At 38.6% G+C, this 16,429-nt stretch overlaps 1 protein-coding gene across 1 annotated transcript in view; it reads right to left on the bottom strand.

Moving 5' to 3' along the window:
- Positions 1–16,429, bottom strand: part of nau (nautilus) — a 307,290-nt gene that overhangs the window by 78,214 nt on the left and 212,647 nt on the right. The gene's annotated exons all lie outside the window — the stretch shown is intronic.

The raw sequence follows: 16,429 nt of genomic DNA, 5'->3' as shown, positions 1-16,429 counted from the left end.
AAGTACTCGTATAATTTAGCCATCATTCTTTCTTAACAATAATCACAAATGAAAATGGAACAACTTCGATCCTGAGGAAAAAATATTATAGGTAAAAGAAGCAAAAGGGGTACGAACGGCGTGAAAATGAAAGATTCCCTACAATTGCTTACAATTGTCTTTAAATCGCGCCAACACAGATAGGTCTTATAATGAGGATAGGATATGAAAGGGCAAGGAGTGGCAAGGAAGCGGCCGTGGCCTTAATTAAGGTACAACCCCAGAATTTTCCTGATGTGAAAATGGCAAACCGCTGAAAATCAATTCAGGGCTGCCGACAGTGGGATTCCATACACTATCTATCGAATGCAAGCTCACAGCTGCGCGACCCTAACCACACTGCCACCTCGCTCGGCAAAGATTACCCAGGCCTTTGAAAGCTAATATCGTAGCAGTCAAAAGAGAACAACGGTTGACCAAGAGTCGAGTAGAGCAGCTCGTCTCCTTACTCCAAGTCTTCTCACCTCAAAGTTTGCAACATTTTCGGAAAACTACTCTTTTGTCAGAAATCACTCAGAACAAGTAGTGCTGCTTTCCTTTCTATCATTTTTTTTGTGTTTATCATCCTTTCCCTTGTACACTGGTGCTACTATAGCAACTCTCCATTCAGTTGTATATATCTGTCATGCAGACAATAATCAAATAAATATTTCAGATACGGCACTATATCCCAGCCTATTGCCTTTAATATATCCCCAGAAAAGAGTCATCATATAGGAGAAATGAAAGTGAGGAGCTTGTCACAACTAAGTGGAAGCACTGCCGTGCTCAACTAGGGGCCGCGTGGTTATCTACCCTTCTCTCCCTTCCAAGATGGGAGCCCTTTTATATCGCCTATTACTACAGGCAGAGGATTATTTGGATGAATTATTCTACCCCCATACACAATAGGAATAAAATAGAGAACGGTACCGAGATATGTTTACTCTACCTTGAGCCAATATGAAAATTAAAATCTGTCTTCATTCATCATAAAGTGGAAATAAGAATATTAGATCTTTCCATCGCTGCCATATTTCTCTCGTGTTTGCCTAATGCATTACTGAATTTTTATCGCAACATTTTCGAAGTACGGGTGCATATGGCCTGCTTGCAGCAGATGACAACAGAATCTCCAGAGAGAGAGAGTGTGGTACGCGAATAATGTGCCCGCCTACAGTGCCAAGGACATGGCAGATTTGCGCTCAGACAAAACACATTAGTCCTTGTCTGCAATCTGAAATGTACTTTATTTCACTCGTCAACTTGCTGTCAGGGAGCTTCTTAGAGTTCCACACTCGATATATTGCAGCTCTACGACGATACTGTAGATATATCTACAGTGAGTTACAGTTCTATAACTTGTATGGATAGCGGTGTAACAATATAGTGGCGTAAGATATTTTAAGTCATCTCCATACAGGCCAAGATGGGAGTGATGAACAAGTTTGGCTTACTTTTATAATTTGACTTTTTTGACGGGCATTTTGAGATGTTAGGTGTCATGCATATACCTGGAAGTGCAGTAAGAACAATATTCAGAATATCTGTGACACATGTGTAGATCTCCTGTAGAGTTATGATACAGATGACCTCTATTTTGAAGAATTTCAGAGAGGAAATTTAATTATAATCATTATAAAATATCAAAGCCATTTTGACAGTGCTGATGTAATTATTTTATTATTATTATTGATATATACAGTCGTATCAGCACACACGTTTTTAAAACATAACCGGTTTTCGGACACTAAGGTCCATCATCAGTGTTAATATTTAAATTTAATTTCACATAAGTGTGTCGTCAAAATGAGTTCGACCAACAGCCTGAGCACGAAGGAAAGCCAGCCTTAACATGTTGATGTCAACAGGGCTACAAATTTAAACTCATTTTTAACTCATTTTGACGACACACTTATGTGAAATTAAATTTAAATATTAACACTGATGATGGACCTTAGTGTCCGAAAACCGGTTATGTTTTAAAAACGTGTGTGCTGATACGACTGTATATATCAATAAAAAATAAATAAATAAAAAAAAGGAAATGTAATGGTGCCATCAGATTGTGCTGTGTATGCCTGTGTAACAGGAGCAGGTATATTCACTTTGTTGGTATCTGAAGACTGCCTTGTCTTTGAACATTATAAAGTTCTATACTTTCTATCCAGAGAGAAAAATCAACAGTTCTGGTTTGAACAGGGTCATTGTGGGAAAGGCAATAATGCTTTGATAGATACATATAGATGTATGAAGAAGAGTTTGCCATCCGTGAGGATAAAAACGTTAGGCCTAAGCGAAGAAAGGTGTCAACACTTCACACACAAAATCTGAGCTTATGAGTTCTGTTCTCTACGTTTTTTTATGCATGTAAAATGTGTATTACTACTTCAGTGAATAAATTTACTGATTTGTGTGTTTCTTAGTATATTTTTACGAAGGTTGTGTATTTATTATAATCATTGTCTTGGCCTAAATGTACTGAATATGCCTTTTTTTTTGCTAGGGGCTTTACGTCGCACCGACACAGATAGGTCTTATGGCGACGATGGGATAGGAAAGGCCTTGGAGTTCGAAGGAAGCGGCCGTGGCCTTAATTAAGATACAGCCCCAGCATTTGCCTGGTGTGAAAATGGGAAACCACGGAAAACCATCTTCAGGGCTGCCGATAGTGGGATTCGAACCTACTATCTCCCGGATGCAAGCTCACAGCCGCGCGCCTCTACGCGCACGGCCAACTCGCCCGGTGAATATGCCTTACGTGAAACGTCATTGAAAGTCGGCTACGCTCCCTTTCCTCTCGGCCTCCGCTTGACAGATATGTAGAGGGCTGCCAAGCGTACCTTCGGGATTTAACCGTAGATGGCGCTGATCCCTCAATGTAAGGTTAGCATCAAGAAAGGTACCCAGCCATAAAACAGGACCTGATCGTTACGAAGTACTGACTCCAAGAAAATGGGAAAAAGATCCAGGAAGCAGTGCCATGTGCCTTTTCAGAAATGAAAGTCTTGATTCTAAATTTTCGGACTTCCCGCCAGTGAATTGAACCCAGGTCCTTCCAAGTGAACAAATTACACCGTTACTACCTCAGCTAGGCAGCCTCCAATGTTAATAGCTGTGGAAAAACATAATCCAACATTTTTCTACCCCGCGTCAATCTTAGTTGAAAGTTGGATCCTCCAAGAGTGCAAGTTATAGGACTTATAGGGGAAACGCAAAAAGATGACGGTTCTAAAGTGAGGCATACTAGGCAAGTTGACGAGCGCGGTTATCATTACTTTATTCACTCAGCCAGAAAGTGCTATCGCAACAAAATGTTAGCGATAAGTAACACTTTTTTGTTTAGAATACAGACAGTAGACGCACTAATTATGTTCCTAACGTCATTATTCTGCACTACCCATATCTCAACAGCTTCAACACATTTTAGGTACTTAATATATATTGGAATAAAAATATTTCTTCTATCTTCCACTTGGAATTAGTGTAGGTTGTACATCTTAAAAATCCCAGAATCGGGCGTTTGAACATGCAATGCCTGCACAAGCTCCAGTGGTAAAATGCTAAATTCTAAAGTTTGCCTTTATTTTGTTCTATGTGAAAATAGTCTACAGACTCATGTAAAATATTGAGGAACACAGTTAAAGTGATACAGCTTATATTGGCAAGCTTTCGTGTTCAGCTAGAAGGAATTCAGTCATATTCTGTCTTAAAGTACCGTCTTAGAACTTTTGCTGGTAAGGTTTTGTCATCTAAGGTGCAAAATTGTGTTAATATTGTCAAGGCATTCTCGCTCTTCATAATGTATGTGCTGCGGGTCAGTATATCTCCAAAAATATTATCACATAGGAGGTTTTGTCCCGGCAACGACGATTTATAGCTTTCAAATGTAATCAGAACGGAATATTCAACGTTGTTGGAAACTTTGAGAAATAGTTATTTTCTTTTTCCTTTTACAGGTGCTAGTTGTAAATGTTGTGCTAAAGATTACTGTAAAGAAACGATACAGTATTAGTGGTACTTATGACTGATGAAGAAATATTCATAGGCCTATGCTCACTAAAGTGCCATGACACACCGATCGGAACTGATTCTTTCTGGTGGTTTAATGTCACATTTATCAGTGTGTATGAGAACCTATCTGATGTCTTGTGCTTTATAGTTTCTATGTTATATTGTTTGACTGATTATTTAAGAACAACGAGGGGCTTGGAATTCTTGAATAAGATATAACACACTGTCCCAACATCTCGCGTGAGAGAACAACTCTCGGAATGAAGTCATTCGTGCAGGTTGGCTTCATACAGCTTTTACGAGAGTCGTGTATCGTCACTTTGCTCGACTTTCTTGATCAAGTCCTCTGTCTCTCGTAATCAGACAACCAGCCCTCGATCCAGAATTAAAATCCCTAGACTGGACGGAAATCGAACTCGGGGCCTTCAAGCAAGGGAAAGGAACGGTAACCCTTCTCCACGCTATTGGCACAATAATAATAATAATAATAATAATAATAATAATAATAATAATAATAATAATAATAATAATAATAATAATAATAATTGTACCGGGCGGTACACCTCTACGCGAGCAAGTTAAAATCTTGCGCCAATTGAAACTTCTCTACTGGAGAAACCCGGAACTTTAACCACTGAACTAACTCTACTAGTTATCAGAAGAGGTCACTAAGTGTTTTTGATTTGCTTTTGTTTTTCATTGATCAAGAAGTGTGAACATTCTCTAACAGATGTCTCTACCAAAAAAAAAAAAACTATGGTAATACAATCTGGCGCAATGGAATGAACTCTCTTGAAGACATTTTGTATTCTTAAGTTTTGTCTTTGCTAAATTTTGTTCTTTTATTTTTGGGGTTGGCAATATTAATCTTTCTGTCCGCCAGTTTTGAACTCAGCCAATCCCGAATTTCTTTATTTAATTTCTGACCAATAGTGTCTTTCTTCTTCGATGCTGATGTATAACTTTTAGCGACCCAATAAAATTGAGGGGGGGTGTCTACTCATTCCTGAAAGGTCTCGAATTTTCCACGAGGGTATAAAAACTGCTGATTTTCTTGTCTCGGTGCCACTTCAGTAACATCTAAGTGTGTGGATATGTAGCAGGGGGTGGGAAGCGCCTCTTTCTTCAAGCAGCAGTTCTTCTACAAGGTAATGGCCTTTTAACATCCTTATTTCTTGCTAGCTCAGCAGTCTAACTCTCGGGGAAGGTTCGAAACCTTATGTAACCCATCTTTTTAAAATGTAAATTCTTTTTCAGTCTATGTAAAAACTACAAATCTCTTTAACTGTAAAGCGGGGATAGAGAGTGCTTTACCCTCTCGAACTCCCCTTCATGTGGAAATTGAGGTGACTACGTTTTCATAACCGTTTCTTCTCTTCCTTAATGTATTAACGTTCTCATACGGGTCACATCCCTAGCTTGGGATTAGCCCCTGTGTACCGGCCTAGAGCCACTTAGGTTTTAAAAGTGTATTTAGGAGTGCAAGTTCACGCCTCCAGTCCTTTCTGTACTTTGGGCCAGTAACTTAACCTGATGTTTTGTTTTCTTCTCGAGAAGGCCCTGTAGATTGGGTACGAGGTACCCCTGTACTATTATATGTGTGCCTTGAGGGCAGTTAGTGGAAAGTCAGTTTATGGTCTCTTAAATAGGTTTGAAAATTTGGAGAGCGGGTCAGCTCTTTCTTGTGTGTGAAAGGTCCCTCTGGGAGGCTTGAGTTAAAAGTTGGGAGCAAGTGCTCTTGCATCTAGGGGTTTTCTACCCTTTAGCAATTGTGGTCGTGAGCTTTGAGCTCAGAAATTATACTTGGGGCTCGAAGCCCAAATCTTGTAATGAACTGTAATTTATAATTTCTTAATTTGTTGATCTACTACTTGGTACCGGTTATACTCTGTTATTTGTTGATTTCGAAAAGAAAATATAACCTTTGTTAAAGTTTTAAATTAACTTTAATTTTGTAGTTGAGACCTATTCCAGCCCGCACCTTCTTTCACCTCTGCCTTCCACGGATAACTCCGTAACAATAATAATAATAATAATAATAATAATAATAATAATAATAATAATAATAATAATAATAATAATAATAATAATAATGCTATACATGAAACCTGACTTTTGATAATGTTAAGAGGTGCCGAAGTGCCAAAACATGTTCTTTAACCCTTTAGTAAATTATAAATGTCGACCTCCCGTTCCGCAATTCCATCAGGCTATCTTGAGAACAGAAGTCGAGCAACAACTAACTGGCGAAGACACACAACCCACCGACATACAGTACATTGCTTCCGTCCACAGTAAATGCACACAGCTGATGCTTTCATTTGGCCTATTTCAAAAAAAAATCTCCGCAAAACCTCAGTTAACTAAAACTGTATAATATTCATCCAGTTTTCGAACGACAATTTTCTTTTTGCAAAATCCACACAGTACTCTAGACTACTTAAGGATCATAATTTATGTATATTGATCCCTTTGTAAGATGCTGATTGTTGGCTACTTTTGAATCACCCTAATGTACATATTGATTTTGTTTCAATTGTTTCAATGTAAAATGCTTTATGAATCACTTTCAACTTCTTAAGGCCAAAAATCCTCATTCAATTTTATCCCCCCCCCCCCCTCATACATACACACTTTATTTCGGTTAACGGAGAATTTACTCTAACAATATTAAATATAAATAATGATCAGTCGGCTGGTAGAGTCATTTGGAATACGAATCTTTCACGGTATAGTAAAAGTAGTGTAATCTTCCAGTTCTCAGAGCAGAATTAAAATCGATCCCGGCTCAGTCCGGTGGTATTTGAAGGTGCTCAAATACGTCAGCCTCGTGTCGGCAGATTTACTGGCACGTAAAGGAGGTCCTGCAGGACAAAATCCCGGCACCTCTTCGTCCTCGAAAAACCGAAAATGTACGGTAGTTAGAGGAACGTAAAGCGAATAACATTCTTATTAGAATTAAAGTGGTGGACTGGCGGAAAATCGAACCCGGGCTCGCCTGGTAAGAGACAGGCACGTCCTACAGTATGCCACATAGCTGACTACAGACAGTGTAATATTGAGTTACATATAATATGTACATAATCTCTGGATAATATTCTGGATAATATTCTAAAACAACTGAATGTTTGTGCAGAATGCATCCCCTCGTCCTGTCGGCTGTGGAGTCCTCGAGCCGGGACAGTATCCAGTATACAGTAGTTCACGGCCACTAAACTTCTCACCGTCCCCGATCACCTCCTTCACCGTAACAAATTTCCTGGCCTGAGAGAGGGCGTTACCCTCTAAGAGACCCGCCGTACCCCTTCAGGGGACAGAATGAAGGCTTGTGTGAGGGAGACAATAGCGACTGATACTGTGGGCCTAGCTCGACAATACTAGAGATCACGTGCTCCACACAGTGCCAACTCTAGGTGCACAACATTTCGCACACAAGCTAACCATTACTACAGTTAACATTCTTTCTGCCAATAGACTAGCGTCACTATCTTGTAATTAACTTATTTTTCTGTCCTAATTTTATACAGAATCATCGGGACGCTCATACTTATAATTAAATGAAATAAATTTTATCTTCTTAAAAATGTAACTGTGTTGCTGGCCGCTTTGGCAGTGTTCGCCACTAAATCAAGTCGCTCTACACGGACCGTGTATTCAGACAAGGAGTGGTTTGTACAATTAACATTCCATCAGCGGCTCGCGACACAGTGCGGCACGTTGAACCCAGGACTCGGCCAATTAGCTCTACGTCTATTTCAGTCCCTTTCTCAAGAATAGTATGCCATGCTTCAGAAACACTTATCTACAACTTTTTTCCAAAAACTCCCCCTTTTTATACCAATTACATTTTACATTTTATGTTACATATTTCAGAGGATATGAAAGTATTCTATGGTGATGGCCGGAACTAAAATGTTAGTTATCACGTCACTAACTGGTTTGAATTTTTATTGTATGTGTAGATTTAACCATACTCTGCACACGGGGCTAGTTTTGGGACAAAATGATACTGTTCTTAAATTTTACTTTTGTTGTCAGTGTAGCGAATTTCATTATCAATGTGAAGGATCCAGAGGTAAGGAACACCAACCACCATGTTCCTGAATTTCGAAATAGCGGTGGCATCTTTTAGAGCATAACATGAACGTTCAACGAATATATTTACACAGGGAAAATACTTGTTCAGTTCAGAGTGAATGGCTGAGAATGTATTTTTATAGGTTTATTTATGTACTGGTAAACATATTTTTATAAATTTATTTATATATTTATTTATCTTATACTTTAAAATTATATTTTAGTAAATGTGTTTCTTTTATACACTTTAGAACAATACAAAACCATATGGAATTAACATAGGTCTAGTCAACTCTGTTACATATAGTGTCCAACAACAATGAAAAGGACTAGACAAGAACTTATCAATAATAATAATAATAATAATAATAATAATAATAATAATAATAATGGTATAGAGAGTGTATTTGTGAAACCTCCATGGCTCAGGCGGCAGCGTGCCTGCCTCTCACCGCTGGGTTCCATGGTTCAAATTCCGGTCACTCCATGTGAGATTTGTGCCGGACAAAGCGGAGGCGGGACAGGTATTCCAGTTTTTCCTGTCACCTTAATTCCAGCAACACTCTCCAATATAATTTCATTTCATCTGTCTGTCATCATCAATCATTGCCCCAGAGGAGTGCGACAGGCTTCGGCAGTCGGCGCAATTCCCATCCTCGCCGCTAGATGGGGCTTCATTTATTCCTTTCCTGATCCGGTCAAATGACTGGAAACAGGCTGTGGAATTTTTATAGTGAATGTATTTGTAATTGAGTTGACTAGACCTATGTTAATTCCATATGGTTTTGTATTGTTCTAAAGTGTATAAAAGAAACACATTTACTAAAATTTAATTTTAAAGTATAAGATAAATATATATATATATAAATTTATAAAAATATGTTTACCAGTACAATAAATAAACCTATAAAATACATTCGCTTTCTGATAGGCCTTCAACCTTTATTGAAAGAGAAATATGGTGACTTATAACATTTTATCAAGTTCTGTGGCAGAGAAACTATGGAATATTCCGCATTACTTCCCTTTCACCGTGAATTAAGTCAGTATTTGGAATTATATATTTACATCATGGTCTTAAAAATGAGAAATGGCATTGTGTTGTATTGTATTTTTAATAATAGAAGAGTTACCACTAGGTATGTAAACACTAGGCATAGCGGTAATTGTCCTAGGTACAGTATTTTCACGGAAGAATGCACTAAGTCCTGGACTTAACAAATTTTAAAACTAACAGTTACGTATTTCATTAATTTCTCATAATTATGTAAATTTCATACACTGTATAAAAATATAATACCATATTATATACAGTCTTAGAATGTTAAAATGCATCTCTTGGAAAATTGTTTTGTTTGCTAGTTGCTTTAAGTCGCACCGACACAGATAAGTCTTATGGCGACGATGGGACAGGGAAGGAAGCCGCCTTGGTCTTAATTAAGGTATAGCCCCAGCATTTGCCTGGTGTGAAAACGGGAAACCACGGTAAACCATTTTCAGGGCTGCCGGGGTTCGAACCTACTATCTCCCGAATACTGAATACTGGCCGCACTTATTGGAGAACTGTAATTTGACGGTTGTTATGTTTATCCTCTGCACCCTTCATTTGTCTTTATCTTTTTTGGAACTTATCAAGTCACCAAATAAGCAAACTGAGTGAATCAATTTTCCCGTTCAGGGATAGGTACATACATACTTTTCAACTCGTTTTTCTTTTCGATCTCCGATACTCTGTCGAAGGTGTAAAATATCTATAAAATATGGTGTGGTGGTGATTATTACTTTAAGGGGAAGCACCACTAGATAATACTAATAATGTCATTGGCTGTACGTCCCACTAACTATATTTTCTTACAGTTTTCGGAGACGCTGAGGTGCTGGAATTCAGTCCCGCAGGAGTTACTTTACGTGCCAGTAAATCTACGGACGCAAGGCTGGCGTATTTGAGCACCTTCAAATAGGATAGTACTGAACCAGGATCGAACGTGCCAAGTTGGGATCGGAAAGGCAGAGCCTCAGCCGTCTGAGCAACTCAGCCCAGCCACCAATAGATAAGCATCCTTTCGCAACTCTATTCAGAAAAATGTAAGAAGTATTTTCCTTCTGAGAATTAAGATGTTGGCAACAGAAAGGGTTGACGATGAAGAGTGTAAAAATGAAGGACTCCTAAAGTGTCACAAACCTAATACCGTAGGTGTCGGAAGAAAACAAGAGTTGATTAAAAGAGGTTGGGTATGAAAGATGAATGGAGGGAGAGTGGCACGAGTAAATCTGAGCAATGTCAGACCTAGGTAGCTATCCCATTTTTGTATACTTTTTGCTAAAGGGTTAATATTCAGCAGATTTCAAGTGCTATCGTAGAACTCTGACGGCAAATTGGTCGCTCATCTTCAGAGGAAATGCTTTGAATTATGTGCCTAACTGCAGATGTGTTACGACTGTCAGAGTGGTCGTACAAGCAGGTGGTTTCGCTTCAATAACCAAAAGTGTACGTCACTTGACTCGGAAGTACGTACACTTCTACCTCCGGGTGTTATATTTGTGTGTGCGTGTTCTCAAGATAGCGGGTTCGACCCCGGATGAGTTCGATGGCATTTAACGGTGTTGAAATATGACAACTCCGAGTCATTGGCCTCCTTCAGACCCATCGTGCATAATTATGTACATCGATTTTGAAGGTTCCCTTTGGCTGAAGAAATAATTTAGAGACATGAGAACGTAATGTGCAAAAATCTACCACACCAGATAAATTAAATTTTGGTACTGATGCAGCCATTTAGACTGTATAATACGGAACTACAACACGATGAAGAAAACAGCTGACTATCCCCCAATTCGTCGAGGTAATGGCATAAATTTTGTTTATTTGTAACTTATAGAACCGTGCAGTTTGAAGTTACTGCTATTGCTTGTGTAGAAAAATTGTGGTACCTGCTATGCATAATTTTAATATCAAATGTTATGATATAATACCAAACTTCAATCTACTAGTATGCACATCACAATTTTCGATTTCCTATGTTACTTTTCAGAAAGAAGTACTGTTTAGCATAGGGCCTATTGTGGAAAATTTTGTTAATAAAGTTGTATTGAAATAATTTTTCTACAGAGCACAAAATATTGGCTCTGAAATGGAAGAATTTCTTCATCTGTTGAGACCTTAACCGATTGGAATTATTATTATTATTATTATTATTATTATTATTATTATTATTATTATTATTATTATTATTATTATTATTATTATTATTATTATTAGTTACTTTCGTTTCGGCAATCTAAGGACTCCGTTTGACAATCTTTGAATTATCTTTAGTCTTCTTTGCCTTAACTCTCTGCCAGTATCTTTTCATCCTTTCTGCTGCTTCCTTCTTCTGTGTCGGATCTTCCTTTTCTCACTAGAGTCTCCCCAGTCTCCTGGAAACAGCGAAAATTGTTGACGGTTTGTCTAAATCGATTTCTGTCCATTATATCACCTTTATTAACCCCCATCTTAGCCACGAAACCATTTTAACTCTGTCTTTCTCTTCCTGAAAAATTCAAAGATTCTCTTCTTCAGCCTGTTATTGTCCATCCTCAACAAGTGTCCATATCTTTATACCTTTATATTTCTTTTTAATTCAACGACTCCTTCTATTTTTTGATAAAATTCTTTGTTAGATGTGAGTCTTCTCTCCTCATTATTTTTTTTTTCTTACACTTGGGCCTAGATTTTTTCTGCGCATTTTGCTGTTGCTGCTCCGGATATCTTCGAGCCCACTTTTCCCAATCATATCCACTATTTCCGCTGCAAACAGGCACTCAGGTTTAACAACAGTGTCTAGATGCCTTAGTTTAGCCCCATACAGTAGAACATTTTTGTTAGTTTGTTATTATTATTATTATTATTATTATTATTATTATTATTATTATTATTATTATTATATTATATTTATTATTATTATTATTTGCAGATTATCTCGCAATTTTTCTGATTCTCTAGACATAGCCGCAGAGCAAATCAATGAGCTAAGGACACAATTGGCAAAGGCGGGACTCTATATCTCCTTCTAGAAAACAGAATATCTAACAAATATTAAATCAGCACCGATAGTGCTAGAGATAGGAGAAGCGAAAATCAAACGAATGGGGAAATTCAAATACCTTGAAGAGTGGGTAGATTCCAGTACTTCTGAGAAAGAAGTCTTTACATCACGGATCAGGAAAATGGAAACAGCATATTAACTAACCAAAACTGTCTACAGGAAGAAATCTATATCCATTAACGCTAAGATACCACGTTACTGCATAGTAATGCGACCGGAGGTCCGTCCCTGTGGTGTAGTGGTTAGCGTGATTAGCTGCCACCCCCGGAGGCCCGGGTTCGATTGCCGGCTCTGCCACGAAATTTGAAAAGTGGTACGAGGGCTGGAACGGGATCCACTCAGCCTCGGGAGGTCAACTGAGTAGAGGTGGGTTCGATTCCCACCTCAGCCATCCTGGAAGTGGTTTTCCGTGGTTTCCCACTTCTCCTCCAGGCGAATGCTGGGATGGTGCCTAACTTAAGGCCACGGCCGCTTCCTTCCCTCTTCCTTGCCTGTCCCATCCAATCTTCCCATCCCTCCAGATGAGGCCGCCTGGGCGAGGTACTGGTCATACTCCCCAGTTGTATCCCCCGACCAAGAGTCTGAAGCTCCAGGACACTGCCCTTGAGGCGGTAGAGGTGGGATCCCTCGCAAAGTCGGAGGGAAAAACCGAACCTGGAGGGTAAACAGATGATGATGATGATGAATGCGACCGGAGGCTTTATATGCTGCAGAATGCCTTACTCTGAATAGGAAAGGTCTGATCGAGAAACTAGAAATAAAAGGAAGGCAGATCTTAAGGAAAATCCTAGGGCCTATAAATACAATGGCGAACTTGGAAGACGACATAATCTTGAATTCTACACACATGTATAAAAGATTACAGACACCACTCGCAGGAGGAGAATTGTTTTCTATAGCCACATTTCCCGTGTGAATCCTACAAGGCTGAGCAATAGGATCTTTAATTACTTTCTCAACAAACAAAAAGGAAAAACAGGGAGGCGTGGTTCACCGAGGTAGAGAAAGACTTGCAAGAAGTGGGGATAACACAGGAGGATATCCAGAAACGTATTCCGCTCAAGAAGAAACTCGAAGAGCATCGCGGTTTCCAAACAAAGCCGAAACTAAAACTGGCAAAACATGGACTGAAGCGAGGAAGGAACAGCACTGAATTCGAATGCGGGAATACTGGGCGAAAAGGACAGCTGAAATAACGTGGTCCGTAGATGGCCGAAACGACAGAAAGTATTATTATTATTATTATTATTATTATTATTATTATTATTATTATTATTATTATTATTATTATTATTGTTGTTGTTGTACTGACTCTATCTCTATAAACACAGATATATTGCATTGCTGACAAACAAAACTGGAGATATTTAGACTAATCACGCACATGGAACCACATGAGCTTACTCTCACGATCAGTCATTTTATCAGCAACTCATCATCCAAATAGTCATCCGCTCCTTATAAACGTGAGGGGCTGATGATATCTTTGTTCTTGTCTGCGAAACATCAATCATTACGACCCCAGTCTCTTGTTGGGTGAATAGCATTGTGATGTTTGGGACATCACTGTATATTTTTAATTATTGAACTATATATTTAATTGATAAGATGTATATATTTAATCACTGATAGGTCATTTTTAAATTAATATATATATATATATATATAGGGTTTTTATCATCCATTTCAATCATCATTTCATTTCTTTGTATCGCGGCTATAACGTATTCTGAACGAACAAATTATTGGGTAAAGTATTTCAACATCACGCATATTTATAACTTGCAGTAAATTTTCCAATAGCCGTTGTGAGGTGACCAGAGTCAGCAGGCTAATTTCAGCCCAGTTCCAGGAAAAGTACGTCATCGAGGTTACGAGAGATATTACCCTCTCCACCTCATGAAGAGACAGTTGATACATTATTAACACCCACTTTTCAAACTCAGCTTCGGGACGCTTTATTTCAGCGGGAAAGTTCAGCCTATGTGAATGAACGTAATGAAGCAACGTGATGGATGCACAGCTATACATAGGAGAAGGGATGAGACCTCGAATCTTACTGGACCATGTGATATGGCTGATGGAAGGAGACTTTTGAACCGATAAATACCACCGACAAGGGCTGGAGAGGACATTCTCATTCAGATTCTCATTTAGATTCTTATTCATACTCTTACTACGATTCGACGTCTACACATCTGAGAAGATTTTAACTTAGTTCACTTCGCATCTGAGTATATTCTACTCAAAAGTTACTCTCATTGGGACTTGTTATCTCAATGACGAGAGGTAGTCAACGGGAGACCGGCTTTGACTAGTATAGGGGAGGAGAGCTCTTATTATGAATTTAGCTACGCTACTGTTCCGTAATACGGAAGAATACGAATGTATTCTCTCCATGAACATAACCCATGGTGGTTTTGCACTTAAAATTAGGACTCATTACGACTTTATGTAAGGAGTACAGTAGGAAGTGTTAAGAACAGGAAATGTAGAAGTAGGACTGGAATCCAAAAACAGAGAAGGCAGCCGGTACGAGATCCACACATCATCAGCTTCAAGACAACAGAGTCTACATATGGTGAGCTTATGGCATAAGTTACTGCAAGTCTTCGCGCAACAGTTCATTTTTAGAATTAATTTCATTCAATTTTTCTTTTGCTTCCGTAAGTTCAGATGTCGTTAAAACGCCGTTACGTCACGTTTTTCATCTTAATAAATAGCTGTTCTAATTTGTATTGTATGAAATGATTATTAATGATCCTTAAATTCCAAGTTAGTGTACTTAATTATTTGTGTTCCGTTCACCTCACCCCTGGGAGTTTTTTGAGTCTCATTACGCATTATTATTATTATTATTATTATTATTAATTATCTACTTTTGTTTTCAAGCCATAAGCTTGAAGACTGGCGCCCTTGGGATATTGTTTATGGAGAAACAATGACATATCATGTATTTATTTTAATATTAAAGTGACCCGCCACGTTATAATTTTGTCATTCATCTGTGGGCCAAGTGGGTACGTCACATATTGTCGCCACAACTGAGGGGCTCGTAAATCATTAAGTACTGGTATAGAAGGATAAAATCAGTAGTTTAGGGGTAACTTTTGTGTATCCACAGTATATTTTTCTTGTGTGTTTGATTTTGGGGGTAACATGGCTGAGCAAGAGGAGAAAGACATGACGCTGCGTAGTGGACACGCGCTGAAGGGTAGTACTTTAAGTAATTCTAAGGAAGAGTTAGATAAATGTGTAGAGGAGGAAACTAATATTAGGAGCGAAGATAGCGAAGGGAATAAGAGAATGACGAAGTTACGTTAGATTCAGACGATAGTACGATGGGGGGCGAGGCGGAGGTTAGTCCTAACAGGGAGAGATATGAATAGACGTATTTGTACTGACCAGTTAAAATCACAGACTATTGAAGAGTTAATTCAGGGCTTTGAGGGTAAAAAATGGTTTTCATCTGTTGATTTAAGAAGTAGTTTTTGGCAGATTCCTTTGAGAGTGGAGGACAGGCCTCTGACAGCATTTAGTCATAAGTACAGCTTGTATCAGTTTCAGCGCGTTCCCTACGGGACGAAGACAAGTTCTGCAGCCTTAATTAGAGCATTAAATATTGCATTAGGTGATGATACAGGTGATTTCGCCACGATTTTTATTGATGATATGGCTGGAGTTTTTATATCAAGGACCGTATCGTATACATAAGAAACTAGGACCTTGTGCTTATCAATTATCTGACGGCGATTGCATTTTATTAGGTTCATTCAACATTCGGAGTTTACGTAAATATATTACGAGTCCGGTGGATTTTCCATAGTGCTGGAATATAGGCCAGTGAGCCAGGCCACGCTTATCTCTTATATAATATACACCTGTCGCAGCGTGGAGTGACTGCTCTCTGGTAGGTGGAGTTTCCCAAGTTTTGTTTTGCTTGCTACACGATGTGTGTGTATACGATTGACACGAGTTCATTACCAAGATTACGTCTGTTCTCTTTACGTAACGCCATGTATGGGTAATCTAGTATTTGATTTTATATAACGAGGATCATTAATATTGCAGTTTAAAATTTGTAAATTCCCCGTAGACTATAAGAAGTCATCATAAAGACTTGCAATAATTTTACCCTAGGCTAAAACCACGTGAATGTGTTAGCGTGTGTAAAGTGAAAGTCATACAGCAAGAACGTATAAACACTTGAAAGAGTAATACGATGCATTTTGTTT

This window comes from Anabrus simplex, chromosome 1, assembly GCF_040414725.1.
Source record: "Anabrus simplex isolate iqAnaSimp1 chromosome 1, ASM4041472v1, whole genome shotgun sequence".
NCBI lineage: Eukaryota > Metazoa > Arthropoda > Insecta > Orthoptera > Tettigoniidae > Anabrus > Anabrus simplex.
The sequence above is the reverse complement of the archived record's forward strand: the minus strand, read 5'-3'. Positions and strand labels throughout refer to the sequence as shown.